Source organism: Balaenoptera physalus (genome assembly GCF_965194825.1).
Source record: "Balaenoptera physalus genome assembly, chromosome: 3".
Lineage (NCBI taxonomy): Eukaryota > Metazoa > Chordata > Mammalia > Artiodactyla > Balaenopteridae > Balaenoptera > Balaenoptera physalus.
In genome coordinates, this window is record NC_138890.1 from 120,660,395 (window position 1) to 120,677,999 (window position 17,605).

The 17,605-nt window shown below is 35.2% G+C and overlaps 1 protein-coding gene across 1 annotated transcript in view; it reads right to left on the reverse strand.

Annotated features, from left to right (window-relative positions):
* Positions 1 to 17,605, reverse strand: part of TNPO1 (transportin 1) — an 86,630-nt gene that overhangs the window by 68,089 nt on the left and 936 nt on the right. The gene's annotated exons all lie outside the window — the stretch shown is intronic.

Genomic DNA, 17,605 nt, shown 5'->3' on the forward strand with positions numbered 1-17,605 from the left:
TGTTGCTAAGCAGGAAGATAGAGTAGAGGAAACGCATGGGCTCCAGAGTCATACATACAATCTCAGTTCTGCCAATTGTCTTTTTTAGGAAAGTAGCTTAACTTTCAGAGCCATAGTTTAGTTATCTGTGAAATGGTATTGATGAGAAGATTAACTGAGAATGTAAAATGACGCAATAGTAGGTACTTAACGTTCAATCCCTTCACACTTCACCCCCCCAACTAAAATTATCATTAAGACACAGCTTTACTGATGATAGTCTGTATCATCAGATAGAATTAAGATGAAGATTACTTAAATTATTTTTGTATGATCAAAGAATATGCAACAAAATGGGCTGTTTGACCTGTCATTTAAATGAGTTGATATTCTAAAGAAATAGAAAAATCAAAAGAGAAATACTGGAGGAATAGAGGAACAAAGAAAAGAACCAGAAATCAAGTGGTGAATATTAAATCAGATATAAGTGTAATCAGTCTGTAAAAATTTTATAAGGGTGAAAACTAAGTAGGTGATTAAGGGCAGTCTTCATGGTATGCAAGGAGATAGGAAAAGAATATCACAAAATAAATTCTACAGATAGTCCACAAATGGAAAAAAAGCAGGAAATAATGTTGTATGATAGATGGTATATACAACAAATTGTTTAGTATGAAAAACAACAGCACATACTCTGAGTGTTCAAGTCTGTTGTTTTATTACCATGACAAAGAAACAATGAGGCTCAACCAAGACTGACACATAAAAAAATTAATGAATATAAAATCTAGAAAAAAATGTGAGATGGTAAGGAAATCTGAGATTACACTAGACATAAAAGATAACACTAATCTCTTATACATACTAAGGAAGTGTTCAGTTTATAAGAATATACCCTTAAAAACTTAACCTTGGGTTGAAAAGCTTATTGTTATCTTATAAACAGAGACACTGAGTTATCTATCAGCCAATTAAATATCATGTGGTTATCACCATCCATCCCCCTCATCCCATGAATTGGAATTTATCAATTTAAACTAACTGTAATTAGAAAATAGCGATCCCAACATCTTATCTCCAAAATGAAAACAGCATTAGACAACATCCCTATCTTGTTTTTTTAAAAATGGAGAAATCAAGACCCAGAAACCAACATTACAAATTAATTAAGAAAAATAATTTGATTTCTATTTTTAAAAACATAGTAACAACATCCAGTTCTATATTATAAGGTTCTTTTCTCTCTTTGTTTTTGCATAGTGCACTGGTTTTCTGATAATTATCAGTAAAACCAAAGGCTCTTTCTAAAGGAAACTGAGTAGCCTACAGCCCATGTCTAACCAATGGTTCTAATGGCAAGGTTGATACTTTGTGATTGCATTTCCTAAATGCAATTAATTAAACCAGGATTGGGCACCCAACTCTCCACATGATGAATCCCAGCACAAACAGATAAGCTAAGTCAATTGAATTTCCTTTCTCAGAAATATAAACAGGAAGTACTAGGATCATTTAAGCATTTACCAGTTCTCAAAGCAGAAGCTAAAAGGTCACAATGTGGTAGGCAAGTGGCCATCATTCGATTCCACACACATGACAAAATTATAAAGAGGCAGGAATTGTAAGCAAAAGCAGAGGAGAATGGACCAGCACAGGGAGGAAGCAAGGAAGCATTGAGCAAGATTACATGGTCCACCAGAGTGACAGTATCTGCTTCTGGGAGCTGCCTTGCTTCCAGATGGCTTTCTATTTCCACAAATGACTTTAAAAAAGTAATAAATCTCTCCCTTTCTCTTAAGACAATCTGAATTAAGTTTTCTTCCTTGGAACCAGAAGCACTTAATCAGAATAGAAATAGTAAATAACTATTTAAATATATAATCGCATAATTTTATATATATACATACAAAAATAAACTATTCCCAAAATGTATTTGCTTTAAGTAGAAGGAACTGAACTTTTAGGGGAGTTCTCTCAGAACTGTAGGGCTCGGAACTGATGAAGGCTGATGACTATCATGTAAATCAATTTCCTCAGACTGAACACCAGAGTAAATCTGAAAGCTGGCATGAAAGTCTCTGAGAGGTACTGAGTATAATGAATATACCCAGATGGGCAAAGAGCAAACTGAATAGGAAGAATAGAGAAAGCCAAGAACAAAACCAGCTGCCAGTTCAGGTGTGCACCCTCTTTACAGACAACAGAATTCCTTACCCATCTACTTCTATTCCTCCTCTCCCTTCTCTTGCCTTTTCCAAATTATATTACTTTGGTTCTGAGCACTGGCCATCACTGCCTCTGCTGCCATCAAGGGAACAAAAAAAATGCCTCAAATTCATTTTATTAACATTTATACTAGTGGGATATGTAGGGACAGTAGTAACTTACCCTCACTGTGATGCCAGATTTCAGGTAATACTTGCTTCCCAAGACTCAGTCCACATCTCAAAGGACCTAAAACATCTCTTATCATGATTTCCAGGAGGCACCACTGTTTACAAATATGGTGGATAAACACATGCTTTATTTGAACAATTATAAAAGGGAGCTCCTAGTATATCTCAGCAATACAAACTTAGGCGATCCAACAAAACAGTAATACGGTCGGCCCTTTCTATCCACAAGTTCCACATGCCAGATGTGGAAGGCTGACTGTTCTACACCATTTTATATAAGAGATATGAGCGTTGTGCATTTTGGTATGGGTGGGGGTCCTGGAACCAATCCCCTGCAGATACCGAGGGACAACTGTACATTAATAACTTTACTTATCTGGAACACTAATTCAGAACCAATAGATAACACATGAAAGAAAAATTCACAAGAGGAAATACAACAGTAAACAAACATGGGAAAATGCTGAACCTTACTAGTAATCAATAAATGTAATAATGAAGTAATGTTTTTAGACTAATTAGCAAAGATAATTTTATAACAATATCCTATGCTGCTGAAGACATGATGAATCAACTCTAACAAATTACTGGTGGTAGTGTAAACTAATACAACCTACTGGAAATCAACTCAGCAATCTATATCAAGAGCTATTATCCATTTTTATACCCTTTGTCCTCATGATTATATTTCTGAGACTGCATCCTAAGAATCTTAATTACAGAAAAGAAAGCATTATTCTCAAAGATTTTAACCCAGGAGTATTTCTAATACAACAATAAATATATGGGTAACTAACACAACATTCAACTGAAAAAAGATAGTTAATTTCTGTAATGACATGGAAAATGTTTATGATCAGAAAGTGAAAAAATGATAAAAAGTTGTATGTAGAGAACAATTACAGGGAATTCCTTGGCAAGTCCAGTGGTTAGGACTCCATGCTTTCACTGCTGAGGGCCCAAGTGTGGCCAAAAAGAAAAAAAAAAAGAGAACAATAACAAATATGTAAAAAAACGTGTATAAAAAAAGACAATTATTAAGTGAAAAAAACCGGAGGGAAACAATGAAAAGCTCGCAGTGTATTAGTATGTTAAGATTATGAGTCCTTTTTTCTTTTCTCTTTAAAAAATTTTCAATATTGTGGTTATATTACCTTCATAATGAAAATAAATAATAAAAATCTCCAACAGTATAATTGCTTTAAGTCATAAATAGGGCAGGAGAAAAGACCCCGGAGAACGTAACTATATTATGGTATGATGCTTGCTACTCATAATAATGACAGAATTGTTAAAAAGTTTAAATTATACCTTTCCTGCTTTTTAAGAAGGTGTGAAATATAGTTTAGAAAGTTTTTTGTGAAAATGCTTAAAGGTTATGGTACTTAAAGGGTTAAGTTTTAGTTACAGAAAAGTGATGCACTTGCAGCAACTTTTTCCCAGATCATGCCATTAAAATGAGTACACACAATGACATGAAGATAACATTGAAAATAAGAGTATCTTCGTAGTACTGGGGAAAAACGCATTCAACCTTTGGAAAGCAAAAGAACTGTACCAAACCTTATACTAGAAAACAGTAAATGAAAACTGTTTATTTAAGATTAAAAAATTGTTTTATGATCCCAGAGACGTAGTCTCAGAGAAAGGCTGTCCTGAGAATTAGAGCACAGAAGTTTTACTTTTGCTTAGATAATGGGAATTATTTACAGATTCCATACTTGTGATTAGTTTTTTATTATGGTTTTAATATCTTATATGTATGGAGATATTTTTTAACAGTGCTATAGTAACAAATTAACGTTAAGACATTTAAATGTAAAGATACACAGAAACAGTAAGCCTACTACAAAATTTACAACAAGAATACCAAAATTCTTTAATATAAAAAAAATTTCAAGCATCTCTCATCAACTTCCTAATTTTTCAAAACACTGATACATAATTCTGGAAATATCATTTAAGAAAAAAATCAATAAATAGCTCAATTAAACCATACACTGAACTAGAAGGAAAAAAATCCCACAAAAATGTAAAAGCCAAAAGCAAATTTAAATGAATTTTACCTTAGAAAAGAGGATCTACAATTCTTCTACAACAGTTCTTGAGACTTCTGTACTAGTAAGTTCTATTGATTTTCTCAATAATTTTAACTATAAATATTTTAAGCAAAAATTACTAATGAATAAGAAAATTTTGACTACAGAAATAAATAAATGAGCATATACCACAAATAATTTAAATTTGTCATTTAGCATATACTGAACTGAAAAAGGCTGGAGTTCTAGTACTTTTCATTTTGTTAGTTATTTGTGTCATATACTATTTCACTCTTTAAGAAAATAAATCATAAATCATTTAAGTAATTTAAAATTAAGATCTTTAGAAGTCAGTCAGACAGTTTACATGTGGAATCTAAAAAAATGGTACAAATGAACCTATTTACAAAACAGAAATTGAGTCACAGATGTAGAAAACAAACTTATGGTTACCAACGGGGATAGGGAGGGGGTAGGGATAAATTGGGAGATTGAGACTGACATATATACACTACTATATATAAAATGTATAACTAATAAGAGCCTACTGAATAGCACAGGGAACTCTACTCAATACTCTGTAATGACCTGTATGGGAAAAGAATCTAAAGAAGAGGGGATATATGTATATGTATAACTGAATTACTTTGCTGTACAGCAGAAACTAACAACATTGTAAGTCAACTATACTCCAATAAAAAAAAAAAAACAGAAAGAAATAAAATTAAGATCTTTAGAAAATAAATGAAAACTGTTTCATTTAAGATAAAAAAATTATCTTAGAATCGTCCACAGATTCTTCTTAATATATTTTTCTGCCTAAGGAAGCTAATGTAATAACTAAGATAGGGTGGGAAAATAATGCTTACAAATTATAACTTGACACTAATGGTATAGCTCTGTGTGTCTATTTAGTCTATGAGATGGATACCATCCATGGTCATACACTTATAACTGGTAGACATAGGAGTCTAATGAACTGCCTTAAAAGTATACACTATTTCTATTACACTAAACTGATTCTTAGAAAAATAAATTCATTTATTATAAAACAAATTTTTCCTAAATCATTTTCCTGGGGTAGGGTTGGGGACATAGAAAGCAAAATCTTTGTCTTAAGTCATATAATATTTCAATTTTAGAAAAAATGTCATAGGCCACTAATCCATATTATTTACAGTTAATAAAATATATAGTCTTCATTTAACTCTTCATTATATACTCTTACAGGAGTAATATGAATATTCTAGAAGGAAGAAACTCCAGAAATTAAATCAATAAGCAAACATTTATTCAGCACTTGTAATAAGCTGGATTTTATAACTGGAAACTACAAATACAATAAAAGCCTGGAAGGAGAGAGATGAACTAGGAAATTCCTAAGATTTTTTTATGTTATTCAATTCAACAATTCAGTATGTGGCTAGGTATTTTGATGAACTTGATTCCAAAGCATTTGAGATGTACGGGAGTTTGTATTTCCCAATAAATAATAATTCCCAAATGATAATTTTACCTGAAATCACAATTTTGTCCTGGTTGCTGACAGGACAACTCTACTAGAATCTCACTGGTGAATGTGTAGATTCTGTTTTACAAATGAAAATACCTGCTGTGCACCTTATCAGCAAGTAACAACACCAACACAAAAGCCTCTAGCCCACTGGGATGTAAGGTTAAAATAAAGCTAGGCTTTTTATTAGAGCCTTTTCCTTTTTATGCTTCAACTTTTTATTTCTCTACTGGCTCTTAATCTTCCCCATCAAATTCCTACATTAAATCTTAAACTACTATACCACTCTCTTGATTCTGAGCTTACTACCTGTGCTAAAACAAGATTCCAGAAAAACCTACTACCTTTATAGTTTCTCCACCGTTTCATCCTTGACTTACGATGGGGTGGTGTCAGACCAAGGGAAGGATGACATGTGGGGAGGCGAAACAGACACTTCAACTCCCAGCAGCAGTGTAACTTCATGGGGTTTTAACACAAACTGCCCAGGTCTTTAAGTCTTCTGTGCCACGATGAGCCAAAATAACATCAGGAAAAAAGGCGTGTCAGAGATCTGGGGCTCTTGTCTCAGTTCTTCTCTGCACAAAGAACTGCCTGAGCAATCCTGTACAAATCATTTACACTCATTTGCGTTCATTTCCTCATTTATAAAGCAACTAAAGACCATGCTCCTTTTCAGCTTCTAGATACAAAACATTTAGTAAATAATGAGTCTCGTCATATTCTACATACAAAAGCCAGCCTTACTTCTTTTCTTTACTTGCTACTGAAATTCTCCAAGTCTTCAGGGAAACTTGTATTCAACTCTATTGTTCAAGTGTAGTTCTGGGACTACTAAATTACCTGAGTGAGAGCTTCATGTCATTTGATTCTTTCAGCAAATACTTGGGCTCCTGTGAAAGGGCATAGCACTGCACCAGGTTTAGGTCATTTCTTACCAAAGTCATTCAGTAGTAAGAACAATCTTTAGCTGAAAATGTTATGTACAAAAATTTTCATCACAACTTGGGTTTCTACCCAACAGAAGTCTTTACCCATTATCCCCTCAAAACTGTGTTACAGAAAACTGTATAAAACATTATTGAACTAAAAATCCAATGGAGCATTCTAATTCCTACTCTGGAGCATCTGTGGTGTCAATGATTCACTGTTTAATGCTCTTTTCCTAAATTAAGTCTCCTAATATTTTCTAATAAAGGTTTGACAAGCAGCATTTTATGAGCTGAAACATATATCAGGACTCTTTAGTCCATGTCCATATATACTGCCAACTAAACTTTACCGCAAAAGAATTAACCCAAGTACTTTATTTTACCTTTCTAAACAATCAGCAGCAATAACTCTGAAAACATATCATTTATACTGAAGTCTGGTAAAATTTACATATGAAGTTTAAATATCTTCACTTTCCTTGTGCTTTCCTTCTGCCCTGATGCTCATCAAGGTGACATATTACACTCTGATCCACCATTACAAAGAGTTATAATCCAGATCTAGAAGTTTAAAATCATCCTTTTAATATAAGAATCAGTGGCTCTGATCTATTTATTTGACTTATCTGCCCACTTCAAACATGGAATTTCAGATTTTTCCAAGCACTCCATGGGAGGCACTGTTATACAGAGCTTAAGAGTACAAACCCTGGAGTTCCTTGGCTTGACCTGGAGTTCTTGCTCTGCCACTTATTAGTCATGGAAAGAATAATTAACCTATGATCTATAAAATGATATAATTAATAGTACTTCTATCTCATGGGGCTGTTATGAGGAGAAAATGGCAAAGTTCCATTAAAAAAAAAAACTCGTTGTCTAAAAAGATGACAACTAAAAGCAGTATAAAACCCTAGACTGGATCCTGTACTGGAGGAAAAATGTTATAACGGATGTTAGTGGGACAAGTGACAAAATTGTAACACAGATTGTAAAAAACTAAATTTCCTGAATTCGATAACTATATGTGCTTTCAGAACAGAATATCCTGGCTCTTAAGATATACAGACTCAGGTTAAGGGGCAGAGGGGCAAGATGTATGCAACCTACTCTCAGATGATCAAAAAAATAATTACGTTGTGTGTGGGGTGGGTGGGAAGAATGTGGCAAAACGTTAAAAAATTGGTGGATCCAGGTAAGGGGTATATGGGAGTTCTCCCAATTATTCTCACAACTTTTCTCTAAGTTTCAAATTATTTAAAAATATCTTTAAAAACCAGCTTTGACTCCATTTACCCTCCACTACTGCTCAATTTCTCAATTTCCCTTCCATTCACAGAAACATCTTGAAAGTTATGTACAGTCACCATGTCCCCCTCTTCACTCCACTCCTCAGAGACTGAGATTTCCTTGTTGCCAAACCCAATGATTTCTTCTTGGCCTCATCTTAATTTCTCCACAGTGCTGAAAACGGGCAACAATTCCTTCACCTGTTAGCCTGTGGCATCACATCTCCCTTGGTTTTCCTTTTACTTCACTGGCTGCTCTTTGTCGGTCTCCTTTGCTGGCTCTCCCAACCCTAAATATCCCAGGCACCTTTCTCCTATCTACATAATCTCATCCAGTTTGTGCCACTGAATAGCTCTCTGAATTTCAGACTCAAGTAACCAACACCTTATAAGACATATCCACTTGTTTGTTAAATGGGTATCTCAAACTTTGCTGACTAAAACAGAACTCTTTCCCATCCCAAATCTGCTCCTCCTCCAGTTGCCTATTATCACTAAATGCAGTTATTACTGTTCATCCAGTTGTTCAGGCCAAAATACCAAGGACTCATCCTTGATTTCCCTTATATTCCACATTTAAACCATCAGTCAGTACTGTCAAAATATGTCCTTAATATATACCTTCAAAATATACTCTGAATCTGACCATTTCTCACCTTCTCCACTGTCTACCCCAGTCCAGATACCATTTTCTACAAAAGCATGGTCTACTACATTTGGTTTCCCAGCCTGCTCTTTTGTTCACTTACAGCCCCATACTGAGACAAAGCAGTAAAAATGATCAAGTTAGAATTGGAATTAAATCATGTCTTCTCTCCATCAAAACCGTCCAGTGGTTTCTCATCACACTTAAAAATAAAACCTCATATTCTTACCATAGCATACAAAATTGTTCCTAATGTGGGGTCCTCCCTACTAGCAGACTCTGCCCCCCTTTTCCACTATGTTCCACACTAGTTTTCTTGCAGTTCCCTGATGTTGTTATGCTTTTTCCTACTAAAGAGTCTCACTTTTGCTTGTTCTTTCTTCAAATATTCATATTGCTCACTCCTTCTCATTCAGATTGCTGGCCAAATACGACCTTTAAGAAAGGCAATGTTCTCTTCCCTCTCTCTCCACCCCATTACTATTTCTTCTCATTGCTTTAGTCAGTACCTATTTTTTCCCCTTTCTCTTCATTAAAAGTATCTTTAAATGAAAAATTGATGTTACTGCTTCTCATCGTATAAAAAAAGTAAACAATACAGATGAAATTCAAGTACCTCTCCTAATCCTGGTCTCCTCCCCAAAGGTACTCTAATATGCATTTGATGTGTATCCTTACAGAGCTGTTTTTTGCTCATTTAAATCGTATGTTTCTGTCGAAATAAAAAGAATTTTATTTCTGTTCTATAAAAACTCATCCAAAATATGCCTTAGCTTTCCTACTCATTGTATATATAGCTCTATTTCATTATAATTTTATTCCATTACAAGCAATTCATTCATTCAACAAATATTTACTGAGTACCTATATTCTAGGCACTGTTCTAGTTATTGCAAATAGAGCAATAAATAAAACAAAGATTTTGCCCTCTTAGAGCTTATTCATGTGAGAGAAGAAAGACAATAAACAGAATATTTAGTGCTAACTTCCCTGCAAAGGCCCAGACGGTAAATATTCTGGACTTTGCAGACCACGTTCAGGCCAAACAGTAAGAATACGTCTGTTGTACGTTCTTTGTTTTTGTTTTACAACCCTTAAAAAAATGTAAAAACCATTCTTAGCTCATAGGCTGTACAAAAACAGGCCACAGAGCAATGGAGCTCTAGCTTGCTGATCCCTGATATAGTGTGTTAGGAGGTGGTGTGTGCTATGCACAAAGTAAAAAAGAATCCAGGATAAGGGGGATGGGGGGTTAGGATGCAGTATTAAACAGAGTGTTTAGAGAATGTGAGATCTGAGCAAAGACCTGGAGGTAAGGCCAGTGAGCAAGGAGGGAAAGTGGTAGTAGGAAATGAGGTCAGGGAAGTAAGGAGAAAGGGGAGTGGGCTGGGCAGACTATGTAGAGCCTTGTAGTCTACTGTAAGGACTAGATTTTCTCTGAGTAAAAGGGGGAACCATTGCAGCGCTTTGAATAGAGGAGTGACAGGGACTATCTTAATTTGTGAAAGGTTTGCTCTGGCTACTATACTGAGGGAAGACTACTGGGAGGAGGGTAGGGTGGAATAGGGAGACCAGGTAATAACCTATTTAAGTAATCCAAAGAGATACGATGGTAGTGGCTTGGACCAGGGTGGTGGCAGTGGAAAAGGTGAAGCATGGTAAGATTCTGGATATATTTTGATGATATAGAAAAAAACTGGTCGCCCTGAAGGAATGGATCTAAAGTGTCAAAGAAAAAGCAAAGTCAAGAACAACTCCAATATTTAGCCTGAGGTACTGCGAGGATGGAGTTGCCATTGACAAACCAAAATGGGGAAGTCTATGGGTAGAGTAGGTACTGGGGAGGAAGTTTAGGAGGTAAGTTTTGGACAAGCTAAGTTTGAGGCCTATTATTAGACATTTAGGTAGAGATGTTGAATAGGCAGTTGAACATGTAAGGAATTAGGGAGAGAGGCTAAAGATCTAAATTTGGGCATTGTTAGCATTTAGATGGTATTTAAAGCCATGAGACTGAATGAGATTACCAATGGACTGAGTATTTATGAAAAACAAAAAACAAGGATTGAGCTCTGGGGCTCTCCAACACTAAGAGGTCTGTGAGAAGAAAAGCAAAGGAGAATTACAAGGAGGCAGGCACTGAGGTAGGAGATAACCAAGGGTGTAAGGTATCCTGCAAAGCAAAGAAGAAAGTGTTTCAAGAATGAGAGAAATAGCTCTGTCAAATGTTGCTGATAGGTCACGTAAGATGAACAGAATCAAGGACATATGGCATTTGGCAACATGGAAGTTACTGGAGAAACTAAGGAGCTGTTTCAGCAGGAACAGTTCATTGGCCTGATCGGAGTGGGTTTAATAGAGTATGGGAGGAGAAACCTTGGCAATAGCAAATATAGACAACTCTTTCGGGGAATAATGCTGCAAAAGGAAACCAAAAATATGGGGAAACAGGTGGTGAAGAGTGGATCAATTTTTTTAAGATGGCAGAAATAATAGTTTGTCTGTTTGCTGACAGAAATAATCCAGTAAAGAAAAAAACTGATGTGGAAGGACAGAAGCTGAAGCAATTCCTTGAGCAGATGATAGAGGAGAAAGGACGGATCTAGTACAAAAGCATACAGAAGAACATAAAACAGTTCACCTAAGATAAAAAGCAGGAAGATAGCATGTACTGATACAGATGATGGTAGTTCATGGGGTGGTGGGAGTGTGTGGAAGTTTTCTGATTGCTTCAATTTTCTTAACAAAATAGGAAGCAAGGTCATGAACTGAAAATGAAGATGGGAAAAGTTATATTGGAGGTTTGAAGAAAATATGAAACAGTTATTGAGGAAAGTAGGAAAGTGAACAGACTAGGAAAATACAGTATAATCAACAGGCAGCATTAACAAGTAATGTGAGGTATGTGGTCATGTGTGGTTGTGTGTTTTCTTCCAGCCATACTAAGTTATATAGGGGCAGGCACAAAGAAAGCAGAGAGTTGGTTTTAACCAGGGTATGGTTCTACTAAACAAGAAAAGAGCAAGGGAGCTATCCAAAGGAGTGATTAACCATGGAATTTAAACTGAGTAAGAAAGGAAGTAAAAACATCAAGAGGGTGAATGGCAGGGACACAATAATAGGATCAATGGACTGGTGATTCCATTGGGGTAAAAAGAAGGTTGGGGCTGAGATACTAGCTAGAAGGAATGAACTACTAAAAAAGGAAGTATGGTCAAAGAGTAGAAAACATGAAATGGTAACCACAGAGGGACTGTAGTTATTGACAATGCAAGAGGGTACCACTTTGGGAGTGAATGACTGAGATAAGATAGAATAGATGGGAAGAACACTGGAGGAAAGATCAGGTATACTCATTTTAATCTCAATATAAAGACTGAGATGGTATAGAGAGGCAATGAGCCTGGAGCTAAAATAATTGAGAAATGAGGAGGAATGACCTGAACAGTTAGCAGTTGATAGCAATCATGAAGGGTAGTAGTCACATAATCTGATGACATAATCCAAAACAGGATTTTTAGGGAGAAGGGAGGGAGAACAGTAGCTAGATTGAGACTGGATTTTGTGGATGACGGACTGTAAATTCCAGCAGGCACAGTAGAAGAATATGAAGAGTTGTTACGGGGTTTCAAAAAAAGGAGACAAATATAGACTTTTTAATGATTTAGAATGCAGGAGATAAAAGGTGACCTGGGCCTCCCTGGTGGCGCAGTGGTTAAGAATCCACCTGACAATGCAGGGGACACGGGTTCGAGCCCTGGTCCAGGAAGATCCCACATGCTGCAGAGCAACTAAGCCCATGTACCTCAACTACTAAGCCTGCGCTCTAAAGCCCGTGAGCCACAACTACTGAAGCCTGTGCACCTAGAGCCCATGCTCTGCAACAAGAGAAGCCACCGCAATGAGAAGCCTGCGCACCACAACAAGAGTAGCCCCCGCTGAGAAAACCCGCACGCAGCAACAAAGACCCAATGCAACCAAAAATAAATAAATAAAATAAATAAATTAAATAAAAAAAAAAAGGTGACCTGGAAGTCTGGAGGTTCTGTGGCAACTGACAAAGACATCCTTGAATATACATGATTCCTGATATACCCCTATGTGTCTCTAAGAAATGGAAATTGCTTAGGTCGAAAATGTTTTTACTTTAAAATTAAAATGGCTATACTGATTTATTCAATGTTTGAGTTTCCCTACAATCTTATCGATACATACTAGTAAAACTTTATCACTTTTGCCAATATGATGGGTAAAAAAAAATTTCACTGTTTTACTCTGCATTTCCCTCTTGGTGGGGTAGAGCATTATTTCATGATTATTGGCTAGCTGTACTTCCTCTTCTGTGGATTTGCCCACTTAAAAAATTGGATTCTCTTCTTAGTTTATAGCACCTAAAAATAACCTATTTTTCTATTTCTCTGCTCTTAATCACACAAATCAACGTTGCAAATTTCTCATTTCAAATCTTTCAATGGCTCATGCTAGGGCAACACAAGGCTCTGTAGGTACCTCTTCCTGAAATCCTTCTAGTATATACTTTAAGAGATTCTCTACTTAAAGCCCACCAATCAAATCTGGCCACACCTATTAGTTTCCATATTGTCTATGGCTGCGTTTGCACTACAATGGCTGAGTTAGTTTGGGCTACAAAGCAGAAAATATTTACTGGGTGTCTCTTCAGATTTATATAAGAGCTTTATCTACACTTCATTGCACTTTTTTGTTTACATGTCTCTCTCTACAGTAGTATCTAAATCTCTTGAGGACAAGGGACAATGTCAGCACTAAAAATGCTTACTGAATGAATAAAGGGAACAAGTCCTTCATAATTTGGCATGTTTCTCATCACTTTCCTATGCTCTAAAATAAACTATATTTTTACTTCATTAAGTATTTTTCAAAAACATTATTTCTAATGGCAGCATAATGATCAATGTTTTATATTCATTTACTTACAATTTTGATGGATACCACCTATTCCTAATCATTTATTTGTATCTATTTTGTACACTCACAATCTGCTGAAGTATTTCTCCCCCCTAATTCCTTCCCTAGTAAAGACAAAAGCAATGGAATCTTGGCCTTTCTGGGAGCAACCTTTTCATCTATGGTGGTTACTTTGGCACCTGAGGTTTCAGAGACTTCACCGATAATTATTTCACTAATGGCTTCAGAGTGCTTCAAAGTCAACTATAAAACGCGACTCAAGATTTTTTTTTTTTGCTTTAGTTTTCAGTATAAAATTAATCTCACACACCTTGTTGGTAGTCTTCTCCATAACTGGAACATCTCAATTATTTATTTATTTATTTTTTAATTAAGATTTTAGTTTACTTTGCCAGTGGTTTCACTAAACATATTTTTCAATATAGTTATTTATTGGGCCTTTGTCACTTCTCTTATACCCCAAATTTGATGGATTTGTTTTTTTCTCCTCTATTTGTGTTGAGGTCTTTAAAAGAGTGTTTCACCCACAAATGTTTGCTGCAATCATTTTAGAAACCAGCTTTATATATTCATTACATTCATTACATACATACATACATATTACATCTCATCCAGGTAAGGAGTTTTTTTTTTCCTTTTTAAAATATACTTGGATAGTTAAGCCTTACCTGTTTTAACTTTGTAATTTACTCATTCATTACTTCCAGCTCAGTTTCACTATCTTAATAATGTGATCTACGATCTACAGTTAACAGATTCACTCTTATAGTGAATTATAAGATTCCTTTAAAGATTCTGTATTCATTCAATGTATACATATTCATTATAAGATTCTGAATATGTGTATCACATAAAACTTTACAAAGTTTTGAGTTTTGTAATGAGGCAGACCTAGATTCAGATCCAGCCTTGAACACTCTTGAGTCCTTGGGCAAAGTACTTACCTACCGATACTTCAGTTCTCCCATCCAGTAAAATGGAAGTAACTCTCATGTGTAAAGCGACATAGGGCTAGGATAATGAGCATAATGTACATAAAAGTAACAATGTATGTTAAAGGCCTGCAAATGATGCCTAGTATATTATACAGAAAAAAATGTTAATTCACTCTCTCTTCCCTCCCAACTCAAGCAAAAGGGCAATAAATGCTGTGCTCCTCAACTTAAGTCCATTATTAAATTCCCTTAAGTAAAAGCAGTTTGGCGATATGAACCATGAGCTCTGGATGTTCATACACTCTGACCCAACACTTTCACTTTGGGAAATCTATCTTAATGAAATAATCTAAAACACAGAAACGGTTTTATGTTTAAGAATATTCACTGTAGTGTTTCTTACAACTGCAAAAAGAAACTTGCTAACTGTCCAACAGTAAAATGTTTACTTATGAGAAATTCACAAAAACATTATGTGGTCATTTGAAAAGATGCTGATGAAGTAATTTAATAGCAAGAGAAAGCTTATGGTGCTAGGTGAAAACAGCAGAATGCAAAATTGTTAATATTAAAGTCTCAACTGTGTAAAGATCAAATAAACTGAGAAAAAATATTGGAAGGAAATGTATCAAAGGGTTTATAGTAGTTACCTCATGGTCCTGATATTAGTGATTATTATTTTATGGTGTTTTCTATAGTTTTCTAAAATACCAATGATCATGACAATGATGATAATAATAGCAGTTATTATGTATGAAGTGTTTACTACATGCCAGACCAAGTTCTAAGAGCTTAGTATTAACTCATTTAATCCTCATAAGATTAATTCCTTAAAAGATGAGATAACTGAGGCATAGTGAGATGAAGTAATTTGTTCAAGGTTACACAGTTAATTATGGAAGGTGCCAAGACTTGAATCCAAGTAGTCTGGCTCCAGAGTTCCTGCTTCTGCTATACTACACTGAAAAGACTTGCTTTGTTTAAACATTTTAACCATTAAAAAGGTACATGTCAATTCAAACCTTGTGGCCTTTCAGATATGAGATTTCTTTCAGCTTTCCATCAGTTCTGAATTCAAATATTTGCTTTGCCATCAGGTGCCATTCTGGAATAAGATGTAGCCACCATTCCTGTATACGTTCTATCTACTCCAGAAAATTCGAAGACAAATCTCCACCCCTATTTCCTGTTCCAATATCTCATTTAACCACTGAGACTCTGGAACTCTTAACATTCTTACTTATTACACCTACTGACAGTACTTCAAAGAATTCTTCTAGTAAGGAGGTCTTAGAGCAAGCAAGGGTGGCTTCTAGAAACTCTTTCCCACACTAACTAACACCCATCCATGTAACTACAATTACAGTTTGTAGTTGTAATTGTAGTGGTAAATCTACAGTTACCACTTTTGCAAACATCTGTCTTCCATTGTAAAGTTCTCACCCTCTGCAACCCAGGAGACCCCTTACCTGCCAACACTCACCAGATAGCTACCATAGCACTGGCTGAATGGAACCAACTAAGAAAGATTTTCAACACCTGGGGAATTTAACTGTCTCTCATCCTCCTTTCTGAAGGTGACATTATTCTCCACTGTTTTTAAAAACTTCATTAGTTAAGCAATCACCTTGACTTTCTCAGCTTTCTCACCCTTTTGCTGGTAAACCAAATTGTTTTTTTACGAACAAGGTCTTTTTGGCACCAATACATATTCAAATATCAATTCCAGGAAAAAATATTCATAATGTACACCCTGGGCAATAAAAATAACTTCCACTTACTGTGTTCTTCTCTGCAGTTTACATTTGATAAATTTATTTCATTACGTATGTCACTTGGTTTGGTTTCCTTTATAACCAAATTCCTTTTCTTAAAAACAGTATCTGCAGAATCCAACATGGTTAACTGCAATTCTTCCAAACATAGTACATTTATATTTCAATGCAGTTCATTTACAGTATTTAGAAGAACAGAGTTCATGAGATGGCTTTAACATTATATAAAGAAAAAAACTAGTCATAAAAACAATGAATACAATAACAAGTGTTGATAATGGAAAGATTTACAACCAGAATCATACATATTTTTACCAAAATCTTATCCTGCTCACAATATATAATGATAATAAGCTCGATTACTTTAAAATATTTTTATAGATATTTCAGTGGGAGGAATTTAGTAATTCCCTAAATATCTAGGCTGAAGATGTAACTACATCAAGGCTAATCTGGTGGGGGCCCCTTTTAGGAAAAAGAAAATGGAGCACTAATAGTTCATTAGGCTCCTATTAAATTAGGTGAAGTAAAAACCATACTCCAAACTGTTACACATTTATGCGTTGCATATGCTGAGGAGTAAAGAAGAAATCTGCACCTTCAAGCTAATATTTCTCTCTTGCAGTTGCAAGTTTTCAACTTGGCGGAGTCATTCTCTAAGAAGAATGGGGTGCAGGAGGGAGTGAAAACAGAATCGTTTTCAAAAGACGGAATCCTCCCCTGCTTCATTAGGCATAACTTATTTACCATTCTAATATGAATATTTAATAAAACAGAGAAACTTAAAATCCAAAAGTAATTTGTTATCCTAATAATGAGCATGTCAGGACAGCCATTTTACAACCTTACAGTTTCAAATACCTATTCCACGATACAATTTGTATTTTAAAAACATCTTTCCTTTAGATTAAAAAAAAAAGAAAAGCACCATTTATGCACTCATCATTGAAGTCATGAGCTTCAACGCAGGATCGTTACTGAGCTTCTTAATACAACTGTCAAAATCAATTTGTGGATAGTCTCCAACTTTAAATTTCTACATTTTTATCTGCTGAAGAACCGAACTGATTAGCAATTGTTAAGATAACGGACTTAAACTGTAAGCAATCCTTGCAAAATCCAGTTGATTTTTAAAATCAGGAAACAAATAACAGGCGATT